Here is a 19,367-nt window from a genome sequence, read left to right on the forward strand (position 1 = left end):
GAGTCTATCAGTCATTGGAAATGGGTTACCCCAAAAGAGGGTGTGAACGTCAGTGAAATGGCTCTCTTCAGCTGAGGCAACCCCAAAGGGGGATGACAGCTGAGGGCTGTCTGCCAGCAGCCCTCTTAGCATTTAGAGGATTAGGTCCTTCATTCCAGAAGGGGAATAGAGAGATCAGTGTGGTGCATCAAAGAGTCCACCACAGGCAGTTTGCTTCCCACTTGTTCATGCTACTGGGAAAAATAAAGTTATAATGTTGGATAGGCTAAGAATTAACCTATTAAGGTGGTCAAAGATAGCTATTTCACCAAGAGGGGAGGAAGGAGGATTAATGGAACTGAGGAAGCTCCTGAGGCACTTCCTTCTACTATTATGTCCAGTCGTAAAAGCTAATGGGAGACTACTAGTTACACAAAACTGCCAGGACCAACAAGGACCAAGATCCCTCCAGAATAAAACTTTGGGTCATCAAACCACTTAAAGGGCTCTGAGGAGTGGAGGTAATGGCTGAAAACAAAGGCAATATATTGGGCTGGCCAAAAAGTTCTTTCGGGTTTTAGGCAAAACCCGAAAGAACTTTTTGGCCAACCCAATAAAATGTGTTAGACTTATAAATATTGATACAAGCTACACTTTTATAACCAATCCCCATGCTTGAAACAAGTAACAGATTAGTTACTAGGCTAAAGCTCCTCTTAAATGGGACTAAACCTCCTATCAATATTTTCCTCCTTGTCATGTCATGTATAATATGTATATATTTTAACTCCTTACATCATTTCTCTCCTTTTTTCCTACTATTGCATGTCAGCAGTGGCTAACAGTATAACCCTGCACTGTCCAATATGATAACCACTAGCTATCTGTGGCTATTTAAGTTTAAATTAAATTTAATATAATTTAAAATTCAGTTCCTCAGGTATACTAGCATTTGCTCAATAGCCACATATAAGTATTGGCTACTGTATTGGATGGTGAAGATATAGAATAGCTCCATCATCACAGAAAGTTCTATGAACCAATGGCTCTTAGAATCACCTGGAGAGCTTGTTAAAATTCAGATTGCTGAGGACTATGCCCAAAGGTTCTTATTTAATAGGTATGGGTTGTGACCAAATAATTTGCATTTCTGACAAGTTCCTAGGTGATGATGATGCTTTGGGTACAGGGAGAATAGTGTTCAGGCTCTACATTAGACACTATGGAAGTGGGATTGTGACAGATCTGAAGATGGAATAATTTAATTTAAAGGGAAGAGATTCTGGTCTTGGAGTAGAGTGAGTGCAGTTTCTGACAAAACAGTTATTAGTTACATTAGGCAAGAGCTTTTTATTTTGGAATATTAGTGTGAGGATAAATATGTACATGGATGTTGGGCAGCCAAACATGGTGAAGGATATTGGATATTTGTCATTTTTCCTGCTCAGAATCTAATCCTTGTTTCGTTTCCAGGGAAATCCCCATTGTGTGAATCTTACTAAAATGCAAAGCTTTATCTCTCATTTTGGGAGCCAAAGTGGGATCTGTCACAATCCCACTTCCATACTGTCTGATGTAGGGCCTGAACACTGTTCAGCCAGATGTACTCTTTCTCTGCTCCCTGAGCCTGGAAAGGGAATAGTATATTGGCTCAGAAGATTGAATATATTTGCCTGGGATTTTGAACCTTGTGGGAATGATTCGAGAGCACAGAACAATCAGAATTCATTTAATGTGTTGCAGTCTATGAGTGGTTCTGCCAGGCTTGGGTTCCGTCATGGAACCCAACTGGGGCTTATAGAACCGATGACACGGTGGCATCATGGTCAGATTTTTGCTGCTGTATAGTTTTAGGCACCATCTTATTTCCTGTTTTCCAAGACCGTTCTTCCATTTTTCCACCACTTCTATGATCCTCTCTATGCACACTCTATAATTACCCATTTTTATTAAATCAGCCTGAGTTAGATTCTGAAGTTTGCAACCAAGAGACTTGACTGGTATCCTCTTCCTTGTCCAGGAAGACTTCTTTGATGTGGAGCTAGCCGGTCATTCTCTTGTTTCACAGAGAGATTAATTCCAGCTGATGTAAGTCAAGAAGGTGTTTCTGAATGAATGTATAGAACTTTATTAAATGCCTTGTACTTTTGTTGAATCCTCAGATAGTAAGCTCCTTGTAGATCAAAACTGCTATTTTCATCTTGTATTCCCTACCATCAACTAGCAAAAATTTGAATATGAATTATTTCAGAAGAAAAAGTGGCATCCTTTTGCTATGCACTCTCAACATAAATGTCACCTCATTTTTAAGCCCTTTCCTCATCATCTGTAGCCAGGCCAACCCCAGTCAACTGTTTTTTGTTATCATGGTTTATTTTCTTTATAACACGTATCTCTCTATTAAATTATATTTTTTTACATATGTGTTAATTTGTCTCTATCCCCTCTTGTTTATAAGCTCAGTAAGAGCAACAACCTTCACTACAGATCAGCCTGGACAAAAAAAAATTAAACTCTCGCTGGTTTCAACCAAATTCTTTCCACACAGAGAATTTTGCGTTTGGCTAAAATTACCAAACAGCTGAAAGTCAGAGGAAAGAGTCACTTCTAGTGACCATCTACATGTCACTGGCTAAAATCTCCTCCTTTTTTCCCCCTTTCCTCTCTTTTCCGTTTCCAAGCAGTATAAAGTCCTCTGTTTTTTAAATGCACAATGTTTATAAATCAACATCTGAAGCCTGAGCAGACTTCAGAATCCCATTCTTTACCTTCATTTATCTATGAAAGTGTTTCTTCCAAACAGCTCTCCATAGAAGTAGTTAAATTTGTTACATTACTGCCTAAAATCTTCTTCATCTAGATTACTCCTGTCACAAATTAAAGATTAGTGGAATAAAAGTGTGTGTGTGTGTGTGTGTGTGTGTGTGTGTGTGTGTGTGTGTGTGTGTAGACACGTACCTATGGGTAAGCTTTGAGGGGAAGAGACATCTCATTGCTTAGCCTCTCTGCCTGTAGACATTTCACTGAGTACTTGAGTCTAATCCTGGCTGCATCACTGACAGAGTAAGCAAATCACAAGGAATTCTTGACTTGCATTTTCTTCTTCATGAAACTAATGGAGTATATCAATTGATCATGCATACGAATTGGCAAATACATAGATGGCTTTTGTCTTTATTGAATAAAAGGGGACTCACAGTTTAAAACTTTATTAGGTTTAGCCCTTTGCAAACAGAAGAACTCACTGTGAGATGCAGGCTTAGTTATTCTATTTTATTTTTTTTGCGGTACGCGGGCCTCTCACCGTTTTGGCGTCTCCCGCTGCGGAGCACAGGCTCCGGACGCGCAGGCCCAGCGGCCGTGGCTCACGGGACCAGCCGCTCCGCGGCATGTGGGATCTTCCCGGACCGGGGCACGAACCCGCGTCCCCCGCATTGGCAGGCAGACTCTCAACCACTGCGCCACCAGGGAAGCCCCAGGCTTAGTTATTTGTCTTCAGATATGCCTACCTCAGGTGACACACTGATGGTAGTCAACAAATCTGACGGAGATGATAACAGGAGGATTAGCACGGAGCTGGAGAGAAAGCACAAATCCTAAAAGCCTGCATTTCAGCTGGGCTGATAAACTGTCATCCTACAGAGCACACAAGTGCCGCCTTCCTTTAGGCAAAGATAATCTGTGCCTGTGAGCTTGGTATTAATTTAGCAACCAGAGAGGAGAAAAATAGAAAAGGACCTGCAGCTGAGGGGGGTTTTAAAGCCTTGCCATGGTAGAACAATACCTGGTCCTGCATAAATAGAGAGAAAAAGACATTTAAAAGGGGCTCTTGTGGAACGGCTGGCATCCAACATCACCCTGCCTGGACTGGGCTTCCAGACTCAGCGTGGTGTCTGAGGGACAAATTGCCTTTCCCTCTTTCACTGGTAGTTTCAGTTAAACAACACTCTTCACGTTGGACTTTGTTTGCTTTTCCTATATTCAATAAATTTCACCCTCTCACCCCTCTGGTCTCCTTTCCGTAACAAATCCACTCCCCCACTTCCACTACCACATCCACACACACCCCAGAAAGCACAAACAGAAAAAACACAGCCTGTTTTATGGACAGTTGACTGAGCGATGCATATTTGAGCAGAAACAAGAAAGTTGTGGAATATCCCCCCAGGTTTCAGTTGTCACTGTCACCTTCTCTGTGGTGCTCATCTATGCCAAGCCCCACGGTGAGATTCTGACTTTCTCCCTTGTTCTGTGGGAAGTGACCTTTTCCTAATCAACTTGATCACAACCGTCCCCTGATTTATTTCAGTTTGCCTATTTTAAAACACTTGTGTGATGTGTATGGCTAGCCTAACTATGCTAATATTCTACTGCCTGGTCATTTACGTACAGAGATGAACCTCTAGGGAGACGGAGAAGTGTGTGTTCGTCCGACCAGGAATCCAGCATCACACCCCAGGGATGGTGATGTGCCTCTGTGTGACAGAAAGAACACATGTAAATCCAATCAAAATAACTACTTTTTTATGAACAGGAAAAGTTTGAGACAGAAAGAGACACATTTAAGGGCTTAGGACTTTAAGGAGGAAAGAGGAGAGCTACAAGAAATCTAAACCAGCTTCAGAATGTAACTTCTCAAGAGATGTGGCCATTTTTGGTTCGTTTACATTTTCAAGGATGCTAACATGTCCGGTCCTAAAGAGGCTAACAGATTGGGAAACACCTGGACATGACCATATAATGTGGCAAGGAGCACATCCAGGCCCCAAAGTAAGCATGATGGGTAAGTGACCTTGTAGAGAACCATTTAGAGGAAACAGCAGAACAGGAGCTGCTGTTCAATCTGGCTGGAAGACGAATGCAGATGTGAGGAGGGAGAGAAAAGACTGTGGGAACCAGACAGCTAATGTACCTTCACCAACTGATACAACTAGATACATACATACATACATAGATTGTGATAGGAATTTGAAGTTTATATTTAATGACCCAGGTCCTAGATGGTGAGTAGTCATAATCACATCTCCAATGTTCCACACAGGCTACATGCTGCTGTTTTAGGGAACCCCCTTCCCCTACTTCTATCTCCCTAAATATTATTGTTGATGTCTACTTTATCTGCATTTCACCTGCACAAAAATGTGCACAGCGATAAGCAAAGCCTTTGACTCTATTTTCTCAAAGCATTTTTCCCCTATTCTATTTTGTTTAATTCCACTAAACAAACACATCCCTCTTCCAAAATAGATGCCAACAAAGCGTGAGCTTTCAGAGGAACGAGGTAGAGCACAAAATTCTGCCAGAAGGCTATACCAAGAAATGTGAAGCGTCTGAGACCTTACTGTATTTATAAGCTGACAAGTTAGTTTGCTAGTTTCATGGATGCAGGCAGAAGCATAGACAGGATGTTATTTCTCATGGCACAGCAAGCAGCAGGAAGATTGGCATATTTGCATTAGTTCCCCTTGTTCTCAAGTCCTAGAGGGTGGGGGACAATGTGGATGGGCCCATTTGACACCTGCCTACTTGGTGGATGCGTTACTGCAGAGGAACCCTGAGCTTAAGGAACCCCGACGTTTTATAATGGGAAGTCTTCAGAGGGAAACCTTATCTTTATTATACAGGACTGTAAGCATGCTTGCCTGTCGTTCTGGAGGGAGATACCTCTGTCTTCCAAGGCTGTTTATTATACAGACATCCTGGAAAAAATGTCTAGAATAAAGATACCCAGTGCCTCTACTTGCAAGAGACACATGAAACTCCATGGAGAAGCATCTCCCTACAGATTACTCAGCTCTGTTTCTCACTACCATCCTCATGCGCCCTGCCCCCTCTTCACTGTCTGCCACATTAAGTTCCCACTGTGCCCTGTACCCACTCCCTCACCCCACGGATCACTCTGCATTGTACCCGCTTGCTCAGTTATGTGCGTCTTCCATTTGACTATAAACTTCTAATAGGATGAGACCATTATTCATCTTGGCATCACCGGTCCAGCACAGTGCTTGACCCTCAAGGGAACTCAACAAATGTTGAAATAATGAATGACAACATTTAGATACTTCTTTGAAGTCAGGGTCTCTATCCTATACATCTTTGTATCACAAACTGTATCTCCTAAAAGAATTTTTTTCCTATAAAAGACATAATTATCATAATAAAGTTAAGTAATTAGTAATAAATTTCCCAAGGCTAACAAAGTCCAGCCTTCCAGACCAGTGATCTCAAACTGAAAAACAAACTAGCTGTCTTAAATCATAGTTGCATTTCATAGCAAGATCGTTTTGAAAAGCAAAATATTTTAAATTTGCCCTTTTTTCATTTTTTTAATCATGCATCTTTCCCATGTTTTTATAGTTTTTAAGATTATTGTTCATGGTATCTCAGGTTATTTTCTTTTATCACAAACATTCTTTATGTAAAACATAGCTCTAGTCTTCACTTTAGCAACAAAATATGTTCACATAATTTTCTCTTGAAACAGACTCTTTCATTTCCCCACTTAGGATAGAGAAAACACAGTATGAATGGTTTTATTTGCCTTTTAACTCTGCCATAAGAAAAACAGTGCCGTGGGACAGCTGCAGGCAGTGCCTCTCGGCCTCAGCGATTGGGATTTCACAGGGAGAGGGTAGAAGCAGAGGAAGCTCACGTCTTCCCTCAGGGATGATTGTCTCTCAGTCCAGCTCAGTGCTGTCAGGTCTCCTGACCTTGTAAGACGTGTTTGAAATCTGGAATTTTTGGTGAAAGCTCCTAATTTTATTTATTGACCATTTACTCAAGAAAAAACCAAATACGATGTACAGATTTCTCAGACCCTGGGCCCTGAATTTGTTATGTCTGAAACTGCCTGGAGTAGAGAAGAGAGAGGTACCTAAGGGGGGTTAAAGGTCAACATGGGAACAGTAAACAAATGGATGAAACATCTACACTGCAGGCACATGGCAGAGAAAAGCTTTTTATGGTGCATGGAATACGTGGCAAACGTGCAACGATTAGACTTGGATCCTGTCCTAAAGAAGCTTTCAGTCTATGGGTAACGTCACGTGAAAGCCAGGGGCACTTCCAGTGTTTGATTTACTGAGTACTTGAAAGTCCTAGATAGACTCTTTTTACATTTTTTTATTTATTTAATTTTTAATATTTCTATTTTTTATTGAAGTATAGTTGCTGTACAATATTATACAAGCTACAGGTGTACAAGATAGTGATTCACAATTTTTAAAGTGTATACTTAATTTACAGTTATTATAAAATATTGGCTATATTCCCCATGTCGTCCAGATAGAGCCTTTTAAGTACCTTTTGTGGATGTACCTTCTGCAAAGACTATCTAAGTCTTTCAGAGAAACGTTCACGAAAAAGACTTGGCCTAGTTTCATTCTATAACGAACAGGCAAAATAACAGTCAGGGTCTGCACCCCACACACACGCATATATTCACCAGGGTCAAACCATCCTTGGGAAGAGAAAACACTGGCACTCTAGGGGAACATAGCCTAGAAGAAGTAATAGTTTAACAGAGTCAGAGGAAAACCAGCCCTGCCTCAGGATGAGAGGAGCCGGGCAGCGAAGCACCACAGGGGGACGTTTGGTGACGCCCCTCAACAGTGTTCCAATGCCATGCATGGAGGACAGGCGAGGATTCTCAACATTTATGTGTATGGCCTTGCAGTTAAGAAATGAGCCTTTGAAATCAAACAAATCTGGTTCAGATTCTGGCTCTGTTATTTACAAGCTGAGTGGCTTTGGCCAAGTAACTTCCTATCCCTAAGCTTCAGTTTCCTCATCTATAAAATGGAAATAATAAAAATAGCAATGTGTACCACATGAAATTTTGTAAGCACGTGATTAAAACCTCTGGAGTAGGATCCTTTTGTAAGGATATGACTAAAACCACTGGAGTAGAGAAGGAATGGAGAAGTGCGGCAGAGCGTGCACTGCAGTGAGGCAGCCGTCTGCAGTCTGGAAAAGTGAGGCAGAGGCAGGGCCAAAGGGGCAGCTGAAGGCAAGCAGTCCAGTGTGGCACTGACATGAAGCCCAAGTAATAGCAGGGCCTGGGCCAGTGGAGAATGGAGACGGGAGCGAAAGCACAAAAGAAGGACTTGGTGGAATGACAGCTCCCTGTATGAGTTTGCAGCCATTCCTAGATCCTTGTGGTAAAGAAGCAATTGTGTCTATTTTTATTTTCACTGGTCATTTCCCTTGGTATGAAACTGGCAAAAATCTCCTTCAAAGGTCTAGAAAAATTACAGCGTGAAATTATGACAGTGAGTTTATAAAACAGATTGTGACATGGATCCTTAATTTCTTGGAGGCAGGAAATATAACATAGCCTTTAAACTACTTTGACTTCTCAGGCTTTGTTTTATTTTAAGGAACTTTAGAAAACAAACCCTTGGGTGAAAATAGAGTCTTAGGTTTTTACTCTGGCTTTGCAGCTAACTTCCTTGAATAGAACAGTTGATCACTCTGTGCTCCACGTTTGCCATCTGGAAAATGGGAATTAATAATAGCTGCGTCTGCTTTCTCCATGAAGATGATGTGTGGGTAAAGGTGACACATGAAACATCTAGCACCTGAGACAGAGTGTGTAGTAAGAATTCTAGATTGTGTATCATTTATTAATAATACATCTTACAAAATTTTACAAAAAATGAGTTCCCCCCTATTTTTTTAGAAACAAGAGAGATGGTTGTCTCTGTTACTCTCAAAAAGAAAACCTCAATACACTGTCTTTTTCATAATGTTTGAGAAAATTGGCAAAGAGAATTGAAGGGTGAATCTTTTCTGAAACTTCTATTACTGTAGATATTGGCCACTCCAGAAATAAAGATCTCATTACATTACTGTTAATGGTGGGAAACAAACCATTTCACTTAGATTTTCAAAAGATATTAATAAACTGTCCTTTAAAAGACTCTCAAAACCATGTTTCATTGTATACCTATAGGAATATCATTTCTTGATTCAAAAGATTAAAAGAAGCAACATCAAGGTTACCCTGATGATGGTAAATGACTGATGGTAAATAATTCACTCTCTCTCTCTATATATATATATATTGCCTTCAGAAAAAGAGCATGAAATCTAGAATATATAAAAATTAAGCAAAAGTAAATCCTTCAGAATGTTTCCAGCATGAGGAAGCTGATCAGAAAGACTAAGAAGGAGACTCCAGGATAGTGACTAAAGGAAGAAAACACTTTTAATATCTATAAACTCTAATTTTTGGACATAGCTAGAGAGCTTCTATTTTTAAAAAAACCAAGTGTTTTTATAAGCTTTAAAATTATTTTACACCATCTCATTATTTTAACAATATGAATATTTCAGACATGGAATTTATGGTAGATGATCTGGACTGAATATTTTCAATGGGAAGCACCTTGAAGGCCTCTCCCACTAAGACATAACTAGATACTGAATATAATAAACTTCTAATTGCATTTTGGATTCTTAGAAAATTTTTAAAAATTCTGAAGATTTCCTCTCTCTCTGAAAAAAAAGAAAAAAATGAGCTGAATCCAGAGCTTGAAACTGTGAACAGAGAAGAAATTGGAAAGATTGAGCTGTTCCATGTCAATATTTTACAGCATCACTGCGGTTCAGAAACTCCAATGTATCCAAAGCAGGATGAACCCAAAAAGTCTGCCAAGAAACATTATATTAATAGCGGTAGAACACTAAAGATTAAGTACTCAAAAGGAAATCAGAGTGAAAACTAAAATAACCAACAAAGGATATGAAAGAAGATTTCTTGCATCGGCAAGAAAGCCGCGTCCCCTGCATCGGCAGGTGGACTCTCAACCACTGCGCCACCAGGGAAGCCCAATGGCAAATTATTTTAAGTAAATAAGAACATCGGAATTTCTACTTTGTACTATGCAAAATATAAGCTGCATTATCATCTGAAGTATTATAACAAAAACGATTGAACAATGATCCATGCAGGTTAGGAATCAGGAGCATCTAAATAACTTGATTTTAGTGACATTTATAATTTTAGAAGGTAGACAAATAGTGAAAGTCAAAGTTGTAGAATCTTAGTACTGCTTGGGGATTTTAAATAATAAATTTAATTCTGTTTTACCCGATAAGGAAAATTAAGGGTGAGAAAAGTTTCTTATAAAATCTTCTACAATTAGTTGATGTCAAACTAGGATTCTAACCAAGGTCTCCTGACAGCAGAATGTCACAGATTCAGACAGATATGGGGGGGCTTGAGTCTTTTCTCTGCAATTTACCTAGCAGAGCTTCAGTTTTCGTATCTGCAACAACAAAAAAAGAATTAATTGGTTAATGGTTCTTATTTCCAAGTTTGTAGAATTTGTAAAATTTTATGAACTATTACATCTGAGTAAAGAATGCTCATTGCTTACCAGATAATAGCCTTTCTATGAACAACTGGCTCTGAGAAACTTGCTGCCATATTTCAAACATAAAATGATATAAAATGATACTGTGCTCATCTGTTTCTTAAAGGGATTCATGCCTTAAGTTATATTTTTACATAAATGCTACTTTGAGATATGCTAGAGAGTTTGAAATAGCTGTTTGTGAATGTGAGTAGAATACTTCACAAATATTCTAGGACAGTAGTTTATTGAATTTTAGTCATAATTATCTGATTACCCCCTGACATCAAGCAACTTTATTTTTTTCTCGTCTCCATTTCTGAAATGAGCATTATGATTAATCTGGCCTCTAACATTTCAGTTGTTCTTGGATGTCTGTTTTGCTTGATTCAACACCTTCTATGTGAGGCTGACTGGTAAGCACTATGCACATGGGGCAGGTAATGGTTCTAAGGGGCTTCAGCAGGACCAGCAGCCTAGTTTCTCAGCTTATTTTCCAAAACCCAAGAGATTTAGTTAGGGAAGCTATTCCACAGAAGAGAGGACCCTGTAATGCTCCTGCAGGGTTGAAGCTGGAAGCTAATTTCTGTCTCATTCTGAGGAATAGAAGCCACAAACTGGCAGGCAAGATCTCACAGAATTCTCAGGTCAACCTCTGTGAAAGCATCTCTGCCTGAGGACTTGTAGTCCGTACCCGACCTCTCTCGTGGAACTTAAAAATGTGGAGGCCTTGGGTCTACAATGACCAACTGATTCCATATTTCAGGTGAAAACCCCAGGCCTCTGTATTTTTTTAATTTATTTATTTATTTTTTTTTTTTTGCAGTACGCGGGCCTCTCACTGCGGTGGCCTCTCCCGTTGCGGAGCACAGGCTCCGGACGCGCAGGCTCAGCGGCCGTGGCTCACGGGCCCAGCCGCTCTGTGGCATGTGGGATCTTCCCGGACTGGGGCACGAACCCGTGTCCCCTGCATCGGCAGGTGGACTCTCAACCACTGCGCCACCAGGGAAGCCCCCCAGGCCTCTGTATTTTAAGAGTTTGATTTAGATTCTGATAGATACCAAGTTTAGGAACTAAGCGCTAACTTTCCTTCTTTCTAAATCACAGCTCTGATGATATCATTTCCTTGCTCAAAAATCTTTAACAGCTCCCTATTGCCCAGGAATTAGGTACCGACTGTTTAGGTTGCCATTTGCCTTCCACAATATCATCTAGAAAGCTCTGTTTCCCTGCCTCATATCCCATAGCCTTGTGACAGAAACCCAAGGGCACAAACTGAACATACTCCAATCTTTCCAAACGCCCATCTCCAAATCAATGGCATGAGATGACCTGGAGCGCTTGTTAAAATGGCAGTTTCCCATTGCTGCTGCCACCCTTCCTCAACTCAGTGGGTGTAGGCATCCACCTTTCTAACAAGCAACTGAGGTGAGCCTGGAGAAAGTCTTGTTACTTATTCCTCAGGCTGATTTTGGTCCTGCTGTTGTCAACCCAGGTATGCCCTGCTCCACCTGTCAGACTCTTAAGGCTCAGCTCAGATTCACCATCAACTGTTTGACCACCCTTCTGACTACAAGACCCGAATATATAGCATCTTTGGTCTTTTATTTAATGTCTTTTGTGCTCTCCCTGCTCATAGATCCCTGAGGACAGAATCTGTCTTCCCATTTTTATAGTCTCCATAATGCTTATTATAGTGAGTGCTTCAAGATGAGTGATCAATCAGTTTCTCTGGAATTGAATAGAATACCAAAATGGGATGGAGCCTGGCCTGGTAGAGAGTGTGGCAGAGCTAAAACGGGTGCCGGGGAAGGGGTACAGAAGCAGTCGAATTCTCAGGCGGTGGACGGGGGCAAGGCATTTGGCAGAGCTAGAACTTCTGTAAAAAGTTGACATTGTCTATTGTCCAGGAAAGTGGGAAACATACGCATACACAATGGTGGTGAAAATAACTTCAATTACGTATTCAGTCTGCATAAAAGGAGAGAAGTATGCCCAGCCTCAACAGTGGTTATCTCTAGAACTATGGGGGCTTTTGTTTTTCTAGTTCTGATTTTATATTTTTTCCAAAGTTTTCTTCAATAAGAAACATTTTATTTTTACAATCATATGAAAAGTGGTTTTTTTTGTTTTTTTAGTTAATCTAATTATGTGTTAAACACAGCAACAGAGAAAGGCACAGGGTGCTAGGAATCACCTGGCTGTGCCACCTCTTCCTGGCCCCCCGGTGGAGGCTTCATGGATGCGGAGGACTTGAGGGGTTCCAAGGACAAATAGGAGTTAATCAGCTCTAGAAGTAAAGAATAGGAATTCCAGGTAAAGGAAAGTGTGAAAGGGATAGAGGCAAGAAGGAGCATTCCAGCTCTGGGGATGCTTCTATTCAATTGGGTTTTGGGGAGGAAGCAGTGAGCGATGAGGCAGAAAAGCAAATGGGTGTCGGCCACCAGAGAATGCTGGCCGTCAAAAGAAGGAGGTTGCATATTAGTTATCTATTTTATATATAGTAGTGCGTATATGTCAATCCCAATCTCCCAATTAATCCCTCCCCCTGCCGTTACCCCCTGGTAACCATAAATTTGTTTTCTACATCTGTAACTCTGTTTCTGCTTTGTAGATAATTTCATTTGTACCCTTTTTTAGATTCCACATATGAGCAATATCATATGATATTTGTCTTTTCTGTCTGACTTACTTCACTCAGTATGGCAATCTCAAGGTCCATCCATGTTGCTGCAAATGGTATTATTTTTTCTTTTTTATGGCTGAGTAATATTCCATTGTATATATGTACCACATCTTCTTTATCCATTCCTCTGTATAGCACAGGGAATTCTACTCAATACTCTGTAATGGCCTATGTGGGAAAAGAATCTAAAACAGAGTGCATATATATATATATGCATATATATACATATATATGCATATATATATGTATACATATATATACATACATACATATAACTGATTCACTTTACTGTATACCTGAAACTAACACAAAATTATAAATCAACTATACTCCAGTAAAAATTAAAAAATAAAAAGAAGGAGGTTGCAAACACATTTCTCTACTTTTGTTTCAAAATCTCATTAAATCTCATTTTGCTTTTTGTAGTGGTCTGGTATTTAAAACATCACAGAATAACTACACCACAAAGCTCCTGTATAAAGTCTTCTTTATGTAGCAGATAATTGAGAGAGAAACTCTAAGTTGTTTCTGAACCTGACTGATAATCAGAATCACTGTGAGTTCTTGAAAACACACAGATTCCCTGCCCACCCCAGACAAGATATTTAAATTCTCAGTTAATTCTAATAATAAATCCTGTTTGGGAACTATTATTCTAGATGTTCTGTTGTTTTCAACCCTTTCTGCCATTAGAATCACCTGGAGAACTTCTTAAACCTATAGATGTCCAGGCAGGTCCATCATCAAAGGTTCTGGTTCATTGATCCCAGCGAGGCCAGCCATCTGCATTTAACAAAAAATTCCCAGGTGACACTAGTGTGCAGTCCTGCTAAGAACTACTGCTGAGTCTCAACTCTACTGTTGCACCAGATAAGATGTACTGGCAGAAAGGTGGGGGAGAGGAGATGGACATATAGAAACAGGCAGGATGGCATCCTGGTTAAGAGCACCAGCTTTGGAATCAGGTGCACAGGGCTTGGGCTTCACCAGTAATGAGACAATCATCAGGCTACTTAATCTCTCTGAGCCTCAGCTTCCTCACCTGTAAATGAAGTTGATTATGTGGCTGTAAAGTTCTTAGCATCACGTATGTTAAATGTGAGCTATTAGTATTAGAAAGTATTTTAAGCAGAAGGAAGTATTAAATGTTGCTGGAGGATGCAATGAGATTAGTCCTAAAGATTTTCAATGAAATTAGCAACATGAAAGTCATGGTAATCTCATCGAGAGCAATTTGGGTACAGTGATAGGGAGGAAATCCGAAATTTATTCTGAGCTCTATTTCTATAATCATTTAGATCTCCAGAAAACTACAGACTTGGACTCTGTAACTTTACTGTCTGGTAGAAAGCCCTTCACATACTTTAATATTGTCCTCATTTTTATTAAGAACTCATAAATGAAATGACTGTATTAAAACATTTAACATTGTGCCCTCCATTTTCACAATGAACCTTTATTTTAAAATGGTTACATGTATAAGACTTGTGCTTTTTTTGTACATCTGCTATCAAGTACATCATTATAACGTTGTATAATCACCCCTCAAATTTTTTTCTCCTTAGAGCTCAGAGCCAAGATGTTTCCCCCATAGAAGAGCAGACCAAGTCCTGAGAAGCAGTGCAGGCAAGGCAGGTATTAGCACTGGATCTCAACTCTATCCAGAGCCCCCAGTCCACTTCCAGTCTTGCCTCTTCCCTGTAGCAGGTCCTTCCTTTACGTTGCATTTTGTTTCCTCAAACCTGGCATTTGCACTTTCCTCTGCCTTCCAAGGCATGCATACAGGCTTCCCTTTGCTGCCTGAGCCAATCAGGGCAGCTGAGGTTCCCCACACACAGATAGCAATAGTGATCAAGCCGAGATGTGTCTAGAAAGTACCATTTCCCAAGATGTAAAATTGACAACAGCCCAGATGACTAATGTTAAGGAAATAACTAAAAACAAAGTAAAACAGAAACAAAAAGCAAAAACCTTAGTTTTGACACACTAAAAGTACGTTTAAAATGGCAAGTGTTCTGATACCTACAAAATATGTATGTTGCAATATTGCAATACATGGCAAAGGGCTCAGTTTAACATATGTACACTGATTATTAATATGTAGAATGAAGTCCATATACATTGACAAAGTAGTAAGGTAATTTACAAAGAGGTAAAAAGTTAGAGTTTAATATCTGTCAGACTTCCTTACTCTGCAAAATGGCCTGCCTATGTGAAGAGAAATCAAGCTGGAAACTGCTTGACCTGTTTATGTTAAATCAGCCTTCCTAAGACTCCTACTAATGAAAGCAATTTTTCCATCAAATCTTTCACCAAGAGCTCAATTATTTTTTAGGATATGCAATGAATAAGCATTGGTTTCATCTCTTAAATCAGTTTCACTCTTCTACATAAGCGACAGTTTTGACTTCCGCCATTTGCTAATCAGAACCATAAAAATTAAACCTCAGCCGGTCAAGCAGATTTGTAGATGGGAATTCAAAGACAGGTTCTCTATCTCAATGAAACATAGACTTGGCTGCCTTATAAAATTAAACATTTGACTTGGAAAATAAATTTTAAAGGAATTATAAACCACTCTATTTGCTATGTATGCTTGTACTAAATAAAAAGGTAAATAAATGGACCCTAATTATCATTTTCCATTTAACTAAAAATAAACACACTGACTTGCCTTGAAAATTCAACCACTTATTCAACTGGATACTCTCTAGAAGCAAATGGTTTTTGCTACGTATTTGTATGTCTCCAAACCTTAAGGACCGAACTTAATACTTCCATTTCACTTGTTGGCCTGACCATGGGCAGGACTGCCCATGTCCTGTAGAAGGGGCCTGACTCTGCATATAGACTCCTTGGAGGTCTTGCTCCAGGCTTGGTACCCCATATCCATTCCAGAATATGTTTACTCTCTTCTGAGCCTGACAGACTTTTACCCAGAGACCCAGTTTTTGCCCTCTGCCTGTGCCCTTTGAATTGGATGAGTCTTTTGGACTACTTGCTTCATTCCATACTCCTGCTCTGCCTCCGGATGGTGTGCCTAGTTTTCTCTTTGCTCTTTCTTGGCAACCAAAGGCTAGACTAACTGCATTTCTGTACCTCCATCAACTCCTGGCATCAAAAGGTAAGGACCCCTGCTCAATTTGGTATATGTTGAGTATATATCGAACTCCTCAACTGGGTGAGCAAGTGGGCCTTATACTTTTACATTCTTATACACGCACACACACACACACACACACACACACACCAAAAGATGAGAAAAAAATATAATACCCTAGCATAACAAGTTCTTGAAATCCAACTTCCTTTCCAATACTTATCCCCACCCTCTCCCCTTAAACTTTATTTTTCCCTCTCCTCTCCTTTAGGATTTTACACCATCAATTAATTGTTCTTTCTTTTATCTTCAATCATTTCTTCTTTACTGTCTCCCTAATTTGTTATCATTACATTATTACTGTCAGTAGTACCAGTTGCATGACCCAAATCTTAATGTCATCTTTACCTTCTCTACCATTCTTCTCCTCCCCTATGTGTAGACCAAGCCTCCCTTTGTTCCTAACTGCACAGCTGAGATAAGGCACTGACTTTCAGTGAGGCTTTAGTGAGAGGTCAGAATTATGGAAGTGCGGTCTTTTCACCCATTAGACACTGGGGACAACACCTGTCAACCAAAAAGCAGTATAGGAGGCTGCAAATAAGAAAAGTGTTTGAAGTCTTAAGAACTGCAATTTGGGAGACACAGATTTGGATAAAGCCTAAAGTGTTCTGGGGAAGAGAGAGTCAGAGGTTTATAAAGACAAAAAGCCAGGAGGTTGTTAAAAGTTGCCTGGTGAGAACTGTGATTGACTCTGACTCCAACCAGGATATTTGCCCTTAAGGAATCATGAGTTATTTTAGGATAGGTGGTCCAATAGGTATCTTGGGCTTCTGGCAAATATTCTGGATACCTTCATTGGGACAATAAGTAGTCAAAAGGTCATATTCCATCCAGGCTGAGATGTGCATAAGTCACACTTCCTTAATGGACTACCAGCTCCATTTTAGAGAGCTCTCAGTATTTCTCAAAGTGTGAATTATTAGATAAACAACAAAACAACTCTATTAACTGGATGGACTCCCTCTCCCCTTCAAAAATTTTTTGAGTACTAAGTCACACAACTCTCATTTACATAGGCAGAGAAGTGGGGGTTCTGTTTGTATGTTTGCAGACCAGTATTCTAGAAGACACAGTGCTACATTAACCCTTGATGAAAGCAGCTCTTTTGTCCCTTTCCTGTTTGCCCATTTTTGTCCCCCTCTAACCTTGAAAGAACCTAATTATAGGGATGAGATCACTAGGCAGTTTAAACTAACTCCTGACTTGTGCTCTCCTGAATGCACACAATGTCTTGCCTAACCTGTTGATTCTTTTCCGATGTTAAAAGAAGTAGAATGAAGAATTAAGTAGTTAAAGAATAACTAGCTCTCTACCCACAAAAGCCCCCTTAGCCATCCTATAGGCAGATCACACAGGCAAGATATCATGTGAAGAGAGAGTCAGGCAGCCTGCATGCAATGGAGAAGGATGCACAATCCAACCTCCTGCTTCCATGATTCACTGACAAGATAAAACCCCAGAAAAACAACTAAATGAAGTGGAGATAGGCAACCTTCCAGAAAAAGGATTGAGAATAATGATAGTGAAGATGATCCAAGACCTTGGAAAAAGAATGGAGGCAAAGATCGAGAAGATGCAGGAAGCGTTTAACAAAGGCCTGGAAGAATTAAAGAAGAAATAAACAGAGATGAACAATACAATAACTGAAATGAAAACTACACTAGAAGGAATCAATAGCAGAATAACTGAGGCAGAAGAATGGATAAGTGACCTGGAAGACAGAATGGTGGAATTCATTGCTGTGGAACAGAATAAAGAAAAAAGAATGAAAAGAAATGAAGACAGCCTAAGAGACCTCTGGGACAACATTAAACGGAACAACATTCACATTATACCAGAAGGAGAAGAGAGAGAGAAAGGACCTGAGAAAATATTTGAAGAGATTATAGTCAAAATCTTCCCTAACACAGGAAAGGAAATAGCCACCCAAGTGCAGGAAGTGCAGAGAGTCCCACAGAGGATAAACCCAAGGAGAAACATGCCGAGATGCATAGTAAGCAAACTGGCAAAAATTAAAGACAAAGAAAAATTATTGAAAGCAGCAAGAGAAAAACGACGAATAACATACAAGGAAACTCCCATAAGGTTAACAACTGATTTCTCGGCAGAAACTCTACAAGCCAGAAGGGAGTGGCATGATATAACTAAAATGATGAAAGAGGAGAACCTACAACCAAGATTACTCTACCTGGCAAGGATCTCATTCAGATTCAATGGAGAAATCAAATGCTTTACAGACAAGCAAAAGCTAAGAGAATTCATCACAAAAACCCCAGCTCTACAACAAATGCTAAAGGAACTTCTCTAAGTGGGAAACACAAGAGAAGAAAAGGACCTACGAAAACAAACCCAAAACAATTAAGAAAATGGTCATACAAACATACATATCGATAATTACCTTAAACATGCATGGATTAAATGCTCCAACCAAAAGACACAGGCTTGCTGAATGGATACAAAAACAAGACCCATATATATGCTGTCTACAAGAGACCCACTTCAGACCAAGGGACACATACAGACTGAAAGTGAAGGGGTGGAAAAAGATATTCCATGCAAATGGAAATCAAAAGAAAGCTGGAGTAGCAATACTCATATCAGATAAAATACACGTTAAAATAAGGAATGTTACAAGAGACAAGGAAGGACACTACATAATGATCAAGGGATCAATCCAAGAAGAAGATATAACAATTGTAAATATTTATGCACCCAACATAGGAGCACCTCATTACATAAGGCAACTGCTAACAGCTATAAAAGAGGAAATCGACAGTAACGCAATAATAGTGGGGGGCTTTAATACCTCACTTACACCAATGAACAGATCATCAAAAATGAAAATAAATAAGGAAACAGAAGCTTTAAATGACACAATAGACCGGATAGATTTAACTGATATTTATAGGACATTCCATCCAAAAACAGCAGATTACACTTTCTTCTCAAGTGCGCATGGAACATTCTCCAGGGTAGATCACATCTTGGGTCACAAATCAAGCCTCAGTAAATTTAAGAAAATGGAAATCATATCAATCATCTTTTCTGACCACAACGCTATGAGATTAGAAATCAATTACAAGGAAAATAACATAAAAAACACAAACACATGGAGGCTAAACAATATGTTACTAAATAACCAAGAGATCACTGACGAAATCAAAGAGAAAACCAAAAATTA

The sequence above is a fragment of the Globicephala melas genome, chromosome 14 (assembly GCF_963455315.2).
Source record: "Globicephala melas chromosome 14, mGloMel1.2, whole genome shotgun sequence".
Taxonomy (NCBI): domain Eukaryota; kingdom Metazoa; phylum Chordata; class Mammalia; order Artiodactyla; family Delphinidae; genus Globicephala; species Globicephala melas.